This window comes from Pinus tabuliformis, chromosome 6 (assembly GCF_031772625.1).
Source record: "Pinus tabuliformis cultivar Carrire ecotype Pingquan chromosome 6, CPIR1, whole genome shotgun sequence".
Lineage (NCBI taxonomy): Eukaryota > Viridiplantae > Streptophyta > Pinopsida > Pinales > Pinaceae > Pinus > Pinus tabuliformis.
The window spans coordinates 843,888,278-843,896,143 of record NC_142292.1 but is presented as its reverse complement, the minus strand read 5'-3'; the positions used below and the strand labels follow the sequence as shown (position 1 = coordinate 843,896,143).

Here is a 7,866-nt window from a genome sequence, read left to right as displayed (position 1 = left end):
ACTGAGCAACGATTTCATTTAATTAACAGAGAAAAAGATCCAATTATTTGATACACTTAATCTTGCTGGAAATTGAAGAAGGGAGAGTCACTCTCCACCCAATTATAGGCACAACTACACTGTAGATTCTTTGCAACTAGCCACCCCAAGCTAAATTCAGTGCCTTAAAAGGAAGCTTCTCTCATGGTTCTACAGATTTCAAATCGAGGTAGAGGACATGAAAGCCACTCTCCTTCATATATAAGGAATCAAGATTCCACCTTTCAATTACTGAACCAGAATCTTTTAATATAGCAAAGTATGGCCCGCATGGGCCTGCAGAACACAAAAGGAAACCGTTCATTGATCTAGCAGCCCCTTAGTGCTTCTCCTTTTCTCGGTGCCTTATGTGCATGAATAAGACAAACTGTTCAGAATTTCTTCTTGGCCCCCTGACTTGGGGTGAGGGCTTCTCTATATATATTATGTCTGTCTTCTCAATCTTCACCGACACACACATCGCCCAACATGAAAATCCAGGGTCCCTCCTCCAGCTGTGTGGTCAACTAGAAGTCTCCAAAATGAGCACATAGCCCATACTCCTGGAGCAGTTCAGTACAATCCCCCATATTCTTCTCATAATGGTTGGCAGTTGGGTAGTTCAACTGCCAAATCTGAAATTTGGATAATTAATTCAAACAAAGATAAGAAACTTCCCAAATCCCCACTGCAATTTTCTTTAGACATCAGAATTCATGTTGGCTGCTTTCTTCTTTAACTTTAGCAATATATTAAATAAGAGTTAATATTTACATCAAATAAACTGTCAAAGCACCCATGCTAGTCATTCCATCATTATCATATTTAGTTACATATTACAAAACTAGGGGTTTAAAAAGGGTGTTGTATAATCACGAAGTAAAACCAATCTATTAGTATGCTCAATCATCTTATGCAACCTAACAACATTGGGTAAGGTAATATAAATCAGAAAGCATTTTAGAAGATTAAGATTAACATAAAATTTAAAAATAAAAGGGGCTCCAAGTTCGTCACTTTGGGGTTCAGTCAGGCCACAACAAGGCACAGATTTTGATTTAAGAGTAGCAACTTTAGCTTCAAGTCATTCAACGCTACTCTATGTTTTGTACTACACTTATTTTTTCATTTTTGAGCAAATATTAACCATAAATTGATTTAGCAATGAAATGTGAAACTAAGTAATTTGATACCAATTTGATCCCAACGTACACCTAGCGGAAATAAGTGCATCCACAACAACAACTACGATGCGTTATTCTTGCATGCATTATCAATAGAATATGGCAAGGTAATATTTAAGCAATTATGTAACATCATAAACGAATTCTTAAAACTTTCATACACAATTGACACAACAAATTTGGGCAGAATATCAACTTCAAGTATTCATTAAGAAGGAAGTCTTCCTAAGAATGATATGAACAGCATGAAACTTTTCTAACTAACAACTACAATTCATTTACTACTTACTATCACCAACTCTAAAATTCCAAACAAACTGAATCAGCTCATCAAGATGAAGACGCACAGAGAAAAAATATAAGCCATTGTGACAGTTGGGCTTCCATTCATATCGTTCATTTTGTTGTCAATCCTTGTCACCGCACCCATGTGGAACTAAGTTGTGCATGCTTCTGACCTTAGCAACAGGCCCAAGTAGCATGACAAAGTATAAGCACATTCATTCACCACAAGACTCACTCTAATCTGTTCCATAGTTGCCACCACTACGCACTCTCTTACTTGGATATCTTCTATGCTGAAATCTCTCTAGTGTGCTAGGGATCAGTCCCCTCAATCTAGCTAAATGACCACTAGCATACATTGTGATTTCTCAAGTGTGTTCTCCAAATCAAAACCAGAAACTTGGACTAGAACTATGAAACAACATTCTGTATCATAAACTGTAATACTTTCAAACTTGATGCAAGGTTAAAATATGCCTGGGGAATAATGCCAGGGTTCACCAACCATTATACAGTAATTCCCACAGGTACGTTGTACGTCAAAATGGTGGTAAAAGTTGACCTTAAAATGTTTCTTGGCCACAGTCTTGTAGATGAACTTCTTTGTAGACGGTTAATCAACAATCATCGATCCCTTAGATGTTTCTTGCCGACTCAAAGATTTAATTTAATGGCCCAAATGTAATTGTCTGGTTCTCGCTATGGTGTTAAACATTTTCTGCTTTGCCACATCATTAGTCATAGTTCCTATGCCAGGGGAATTCACTTCTGTCTCGATTCAAACTAAGTAATCTCTCCAAGTATCAGACAATTTTATGTACTTTTAAAAATTGTGATCTGCATTTTGAGAGCAAAACAGTTATCTGCTTATCAAACATGTCTACTCCCAATAACTAAACCATAAAAGTAACTGCTCGTGGATATAAATCCAATGACACTTGGCAGCTTATTTTTATCCCCGTCTTCATTTTCTGTGCCTTTTCAATACCATCTCCGCTGCCAGTTGCTGCATAGATGATCGAAGAAGGACGAAGTCGAGCATTTTTATCGTCCAACTCAACAGACTCTCCACCAAACATTCTCCTCGTTCAATATTGTCGAATATTCTGCATACCCAAGCAACACCCTCACATACAAGCTTTATTGGAAACTTAATAATAAAACTTCGTGCTTCGTCCAGGTGTCCAGCACATCATGAAGGTCAACCATGCAGCCATTATGTTCCATCATCAGTGAAGAGAATGTTTGTTCATGTAGTTGGTATGATTGGTCCTCACTCACTAGATTTGCATGGCACATACAGACAAAAGTTAAAAGTGAAAACATGAACTCAGGGGTTATGGTTTAGATTCATGACAGTGTTTTGTTTGTTGAAATAATTTTAGGACTTCCTTCTCAAAATGCATATAGTATAGCCTGCAATCATCGCTGTCCAGGAGACAAATCTCATGTATGCATTTTGTCAAATTGAAAATTCCCCACGCTGTGTCAAGGTACTATTCTGTATCAAAACAATATGCCTACTCCAAACAGTAAGATTTATCAAACATTGAAAATAATACCCAGTCCCCTGTGCTTGATGTAAGGTGAACAATATGCCTGAGCTCAGTATAATGCCTGTCTATGTTTATAGCCCACTTCACTTAACATCATCAGTAACCCCAAGAAGAACACTGTCACTTTTAAAATCATGATAAGGATTGGCTTTGTCATGAATATCTTTAGCAATATATCATGCAGATTACAGAATGGCAGTCACAACTCCCTCAGATTTCAATATCTGCTCCAGTGGATGTGTTTAGTAGCCGAAATGCAATTGCCTCAGTCCCACCACTGGCAAATAATTCCCGTACTCCTCCACATCGTTCACCTCAACTTTTCTGCCAGGAGCACTTCCTTTTCCCTTCCACGTAGGCAATATCTCCAACTTTGAGATAATTGTCTACAGATGTGACTTTCTCCCAAGAGAAAAGCATCTAGCCATGTGTTGACTATAGTATCCTATGAAAAAACAGGCATTATTAAGTTTCCATCAGTTTCCGACAACAAATGAATGTACCTGTTTGTTGATCTCAATCCAACTACATCCAGGTGCTTTTTTCACCCTTCTTTCCTTCATCATTTTTCGCACGTTTTGAAGGCTACCCCACTTACCAATTGCCGCATATATATTTGAAAGAAGCACATAAGGACTAGCATTTTCAGGGTCCAACTCAAAAAGGCGCTCTGCCACAAATTCTCCTAGTTCTGCATTGTTGTGTAATCTGCAGGCAGCAAGCAAACACGCCCACACAGTAGCATCAGGTTTTATTGGCATTTTATTGATAAAATCTTGTGCTTCATCTAGGCGCCCAGCACGTCCAAGAAGGTCAACCATGCAGCTATAGTGCTCCATTGAAGGTGTGATATGATAATATTCACTCATGCAATTGAAGTATCGTCGACCCTCATCCACTAGACCTGCATGACAGCAAGCAGACAAAACGCAAACTAAGGTGATATGGTTTGGGTTCGTGCCAAAGTGTTGCATTTTCTGAAATAGTATTAGCGCTTCCTTTGCAAAGCCATGCATAGCATATCCTGCAATCATTGCTGTCCAGGAAACAACGTCTTTTTTATGCATTTTGTCAAATAATTCACGTGCCCTCTCTACATTTCCACATTTTGCATACATGTCTATGAGGGCATTTACTATAAACGTATCAGACTGGAGTCCCCTTTGAATTATTTCTTCATGGATCCTCATACCCTGATCCACGGCTGCCAAATTAGCACATGCTGGGAGAACACTAGCAAAGGTTTTTGGCTCTGGCATCACTCCCGCAAGTTGCATTTGTTCATAAAGCTCCAAGGCTTCCGCACTCTGTCCAGTTTGTGTATATCCTACAATCATCGCAGTCCAGGCAAACACATCTGGGTTGGGCATTACCTGAAAGAGCTTATGGGCTTCATCAATATGACCATTCTGTGCATATCCTGCAATCATCGTTGTCCAGGATACAGCGTTTCTTTGAGGCATTTTCTCAAATATATCTCGTGCCTTCTTTAACCTTCCACATTTTGCATACATATCTATAAGGGCACTTTCCACGAAGACATCGGATTGAAATCCACTTCTAGCTATCTCTTCATGGAACTCCATACCCTGTTCCACATCTCCCAATAAGGCACATGCCGAGAGTACACTAGTGAACGTCATCAAGTTGGGTTTCACACCTGCCTGTTGCATTTGCCGGAAAAACTTCAGTGCCTCCTCTCCCTGCCCATTGTGTGCATACCCAGCAATCATGACAGTCCAGGATACCACATCTCGCTTATGCATTTTGTCAAACAAATTCCGTGCCGTCTCTACACACCTACATTTTGTATACATATCTATGAGGGCATTTGCCACGAAGCCATCACACCGAATTTCATTTCTAGTTATGCATCCATGAATCTCCATACCGTGTTCCAGAGCTCCCAAGTTGGCACATGCCGGAAGCACACTGGCGCAAGTGAACTCATTAGGCTGGATACCTCTTGCTAACATCTGGCAAAATAACTCCAAAGCATCACGAGAGAGCCGTTGCCTGGCATAAGCTCCTATCATAGCATTCCATACAGCGACATCTCGCTGAGTCATTCCGTCAAACACATGGCGTGCATCCTCTATACTCCCGCATTTGGCATACATGTCTACAAGGGCACTTCCCACAAAGACATCATACTGAAAACCACCTCTAGTGATGTCCTTATGGACATCCCTGAGGACGCATAAGCTAGAACATGCTGGGAGAACACTAGCTAAGATGAATTCATCGGGTTGGAAGCCTGTTCTTCGCATAAGGTGAAAGAGCGCCAATGCCTCCTCAGCGAACCCATGTTTGGCGTAAGCTGCAATCATCACAGTCCATGAAAAGGCATCTCGCTCAGGCATTTGGTTAAAAGCTCTGCGAGCATCTGCCAGATTCCCACACTTGGCATACATGTTCACAATTGTATTCTGCAGATATATCGTAACCCTAAGTCCTCTGCAATTGATGTGGGCATGGACTAGTTTACCATCTGATAGGGCCTTTTTCTTAATGCAACCCTTTAACAGATAAACATAAGTGGAAGACTGAACTGAGTTGCTTTTCATTTGCAAAATGCGCAATGCATCTCTTAAATGGCCTTGTTCACAGAGTGTTTTAATAACGTGGTTAGTGGAATAGTTCAGTTGGGCTTCTCCTTCAAGAACAGCAGTGGTAGCCTTTATGCTGGGAAGATGCAGCCCCGGGTTAACGATCAGTATTACTGCCTTTCTCTTCTTATTATCAGATAGGAGTTGTAGCATTAACATTGCTAATACTCCTGTGCGCTGCGCTGCTGCTGCTTTGTAGTAAAAATCTCCACCAAATTATCCCTAAACCATAACTCACAATTCCTCCCACTTCATACGTGTATGGTTACTATTACAATTACAAATGAAGACAATTCAACAAATGAAGTTTCAGAAGATTCAAAAAAAAATTCCCCGAGGGTTAGCCTAGTTCGTCAAAATCAGTGCTAGTTGATAGGGAGGTTACAGCATCTATTTTGCCGGAAGCTTTTGGGTTAGGTTTTGTTAATAGGCCACGGGCTCGATTCTTTTCATAGTCGCAGATTTTTCCGCCACCCCTTGACCTAAGTGTCCCCATGGACCAATATGTCTGTGAATCACAGCCCAAAAAAAATTAAAAAAAGAAAATACATGAGTTCATCAAAGCCTCTAAAATGTATGTTATTTTTTAGAGAAGATTCAAAAATAAAAAGGGCATGGATATTTGAGGTCATTATTGCTTTTGAAAAAGACGAGGTGGAGAAATTGGCAAGTTAAAAGTGGTTGGAATAAACATTAAAAAAAAAAATTTAGGGAACTCAAAACTCAAGTTTGACAATCGTACATTTACAAAGATTTGAAATTTCTATGATTTTCAGGAAAGAACAGTTTGGTTAGATTACCGCTTTGACAAAAACATAGTTTGACAATCGTACATTTACAAAGATTTGAAATTTCTATGATTTTCAGGAAAGAACAGTTTGGTTAGATTACCGCTTTGACAAAAACATAGTATATCGAGGTATACTGAAGCGGAGGAATTAGGTACACTGAAGCAAAGGAATTGCTACTGAAGCAGAGGAATTAGGTACATTGAAGTAAAGGAATTGACGGGATCCTCAAAAGTGGCTAAAATTTGAGAAAAAAAAATTCAAAAAATTTGGAATCATATTTTTTTATGATGGAAATAGATTCAACACCATTAAAAACTGTCGAAGCACTATTAATCTTAAAGTTTGACAATAGTAACTTGGATTTACAAAAATCCTCACCAAATGTTATCAAAATCTTACAAAAATTGCCATAATCTTTAAGGCAAAAATACAATCTATTAAACTACGGCTTTGAAAAACGTTTGACATGAGCTGAGACATGAACAGAATTAACAACTTCAGCTTCATATTCCTGGAAACCCTACTCAAATGTCAGCTATCCGTAACCCGACATTGATAATTTCCCTCTAAGTAAAGAAATCCTCCAAAACAAATTACAGACCATATTGATAACAGTTTTGAAGGCCATGATATAACACAATAAAAGAGGTTATCGTTGATTATCTAGGTACTGATGCGTCAAATCCTTTCTAGCACAGGTAGAGGATTTTCTTCCCCTGCGTTCCCTCCGACATGGATGGCAAATCAGCTCAGAGAAATTTTCACCCGACGTCCACCTTATGGATTTAAGGGATGGCGTGTGTGGAGGATTTTCTTCCCCTGGGTTCCCTCCGACATGGATGGCAAATCAGCTCAGAGAAATTTTCACTCGACGTCCACCTTATGGATTGAAGGGATGGCGTGTGTATGGTTAATATGGCGGGCATTGCTAACTTCTAGCAAAAAGGAGGCTTTGGTATACCATTCAGAGGCGTGCATTGATGCGATTGTGTAACACTCTGCTATTGAGTGTGCTGAATGGAAAGTTTAAACAAATCATTTTATGAATCATGGTATATTCGATGGTGCACAATATATGTTAAAAGATTTTAGTTTTTAAAATAAGGGGAATCGCATGGCATGCATAGTTTTTATTTTTATGGTTAATTAATTGATTAAAAGTTTTGTTTTTAAAGTTTTCTGTATAAGTGTGTTGATGTTTTGCATTTGTATATATGTATTATTATTAATATTTTAATATCAAATAATCAATATTTTGTATTGCTGCGTTTTTTCATATTTGTGTATAAGTATTATGATTAATATTTTAATATTAAATGATCTGAATCTTCGTATTCTAAATATCGCTAGTCAATTGAGTAAAGGTTGTGCGGAGGGTAGACAAAACTCATTTCAATGAAATCTCTTTGCACAATAAAATCTC

The 7,866-nt window shown here is 38.7% G+C and overlaps 1 pseudogene; it reads right to left on the bottom strand.

Annotated features, from left to right (window-relative positions):
- Nucleotides 1-1,552: 1,552 nt before the first annotated feature.
- On the bottom strand, nucleotides 1,553-6,235 carry LOC149261515 (pentatricopeptide repeat-containing protein At2g13600 pseudogene; annotated as a pseudogene).
- Nucleotides 6,236-7,866: the final 1,631 nt, after the last annotated feature.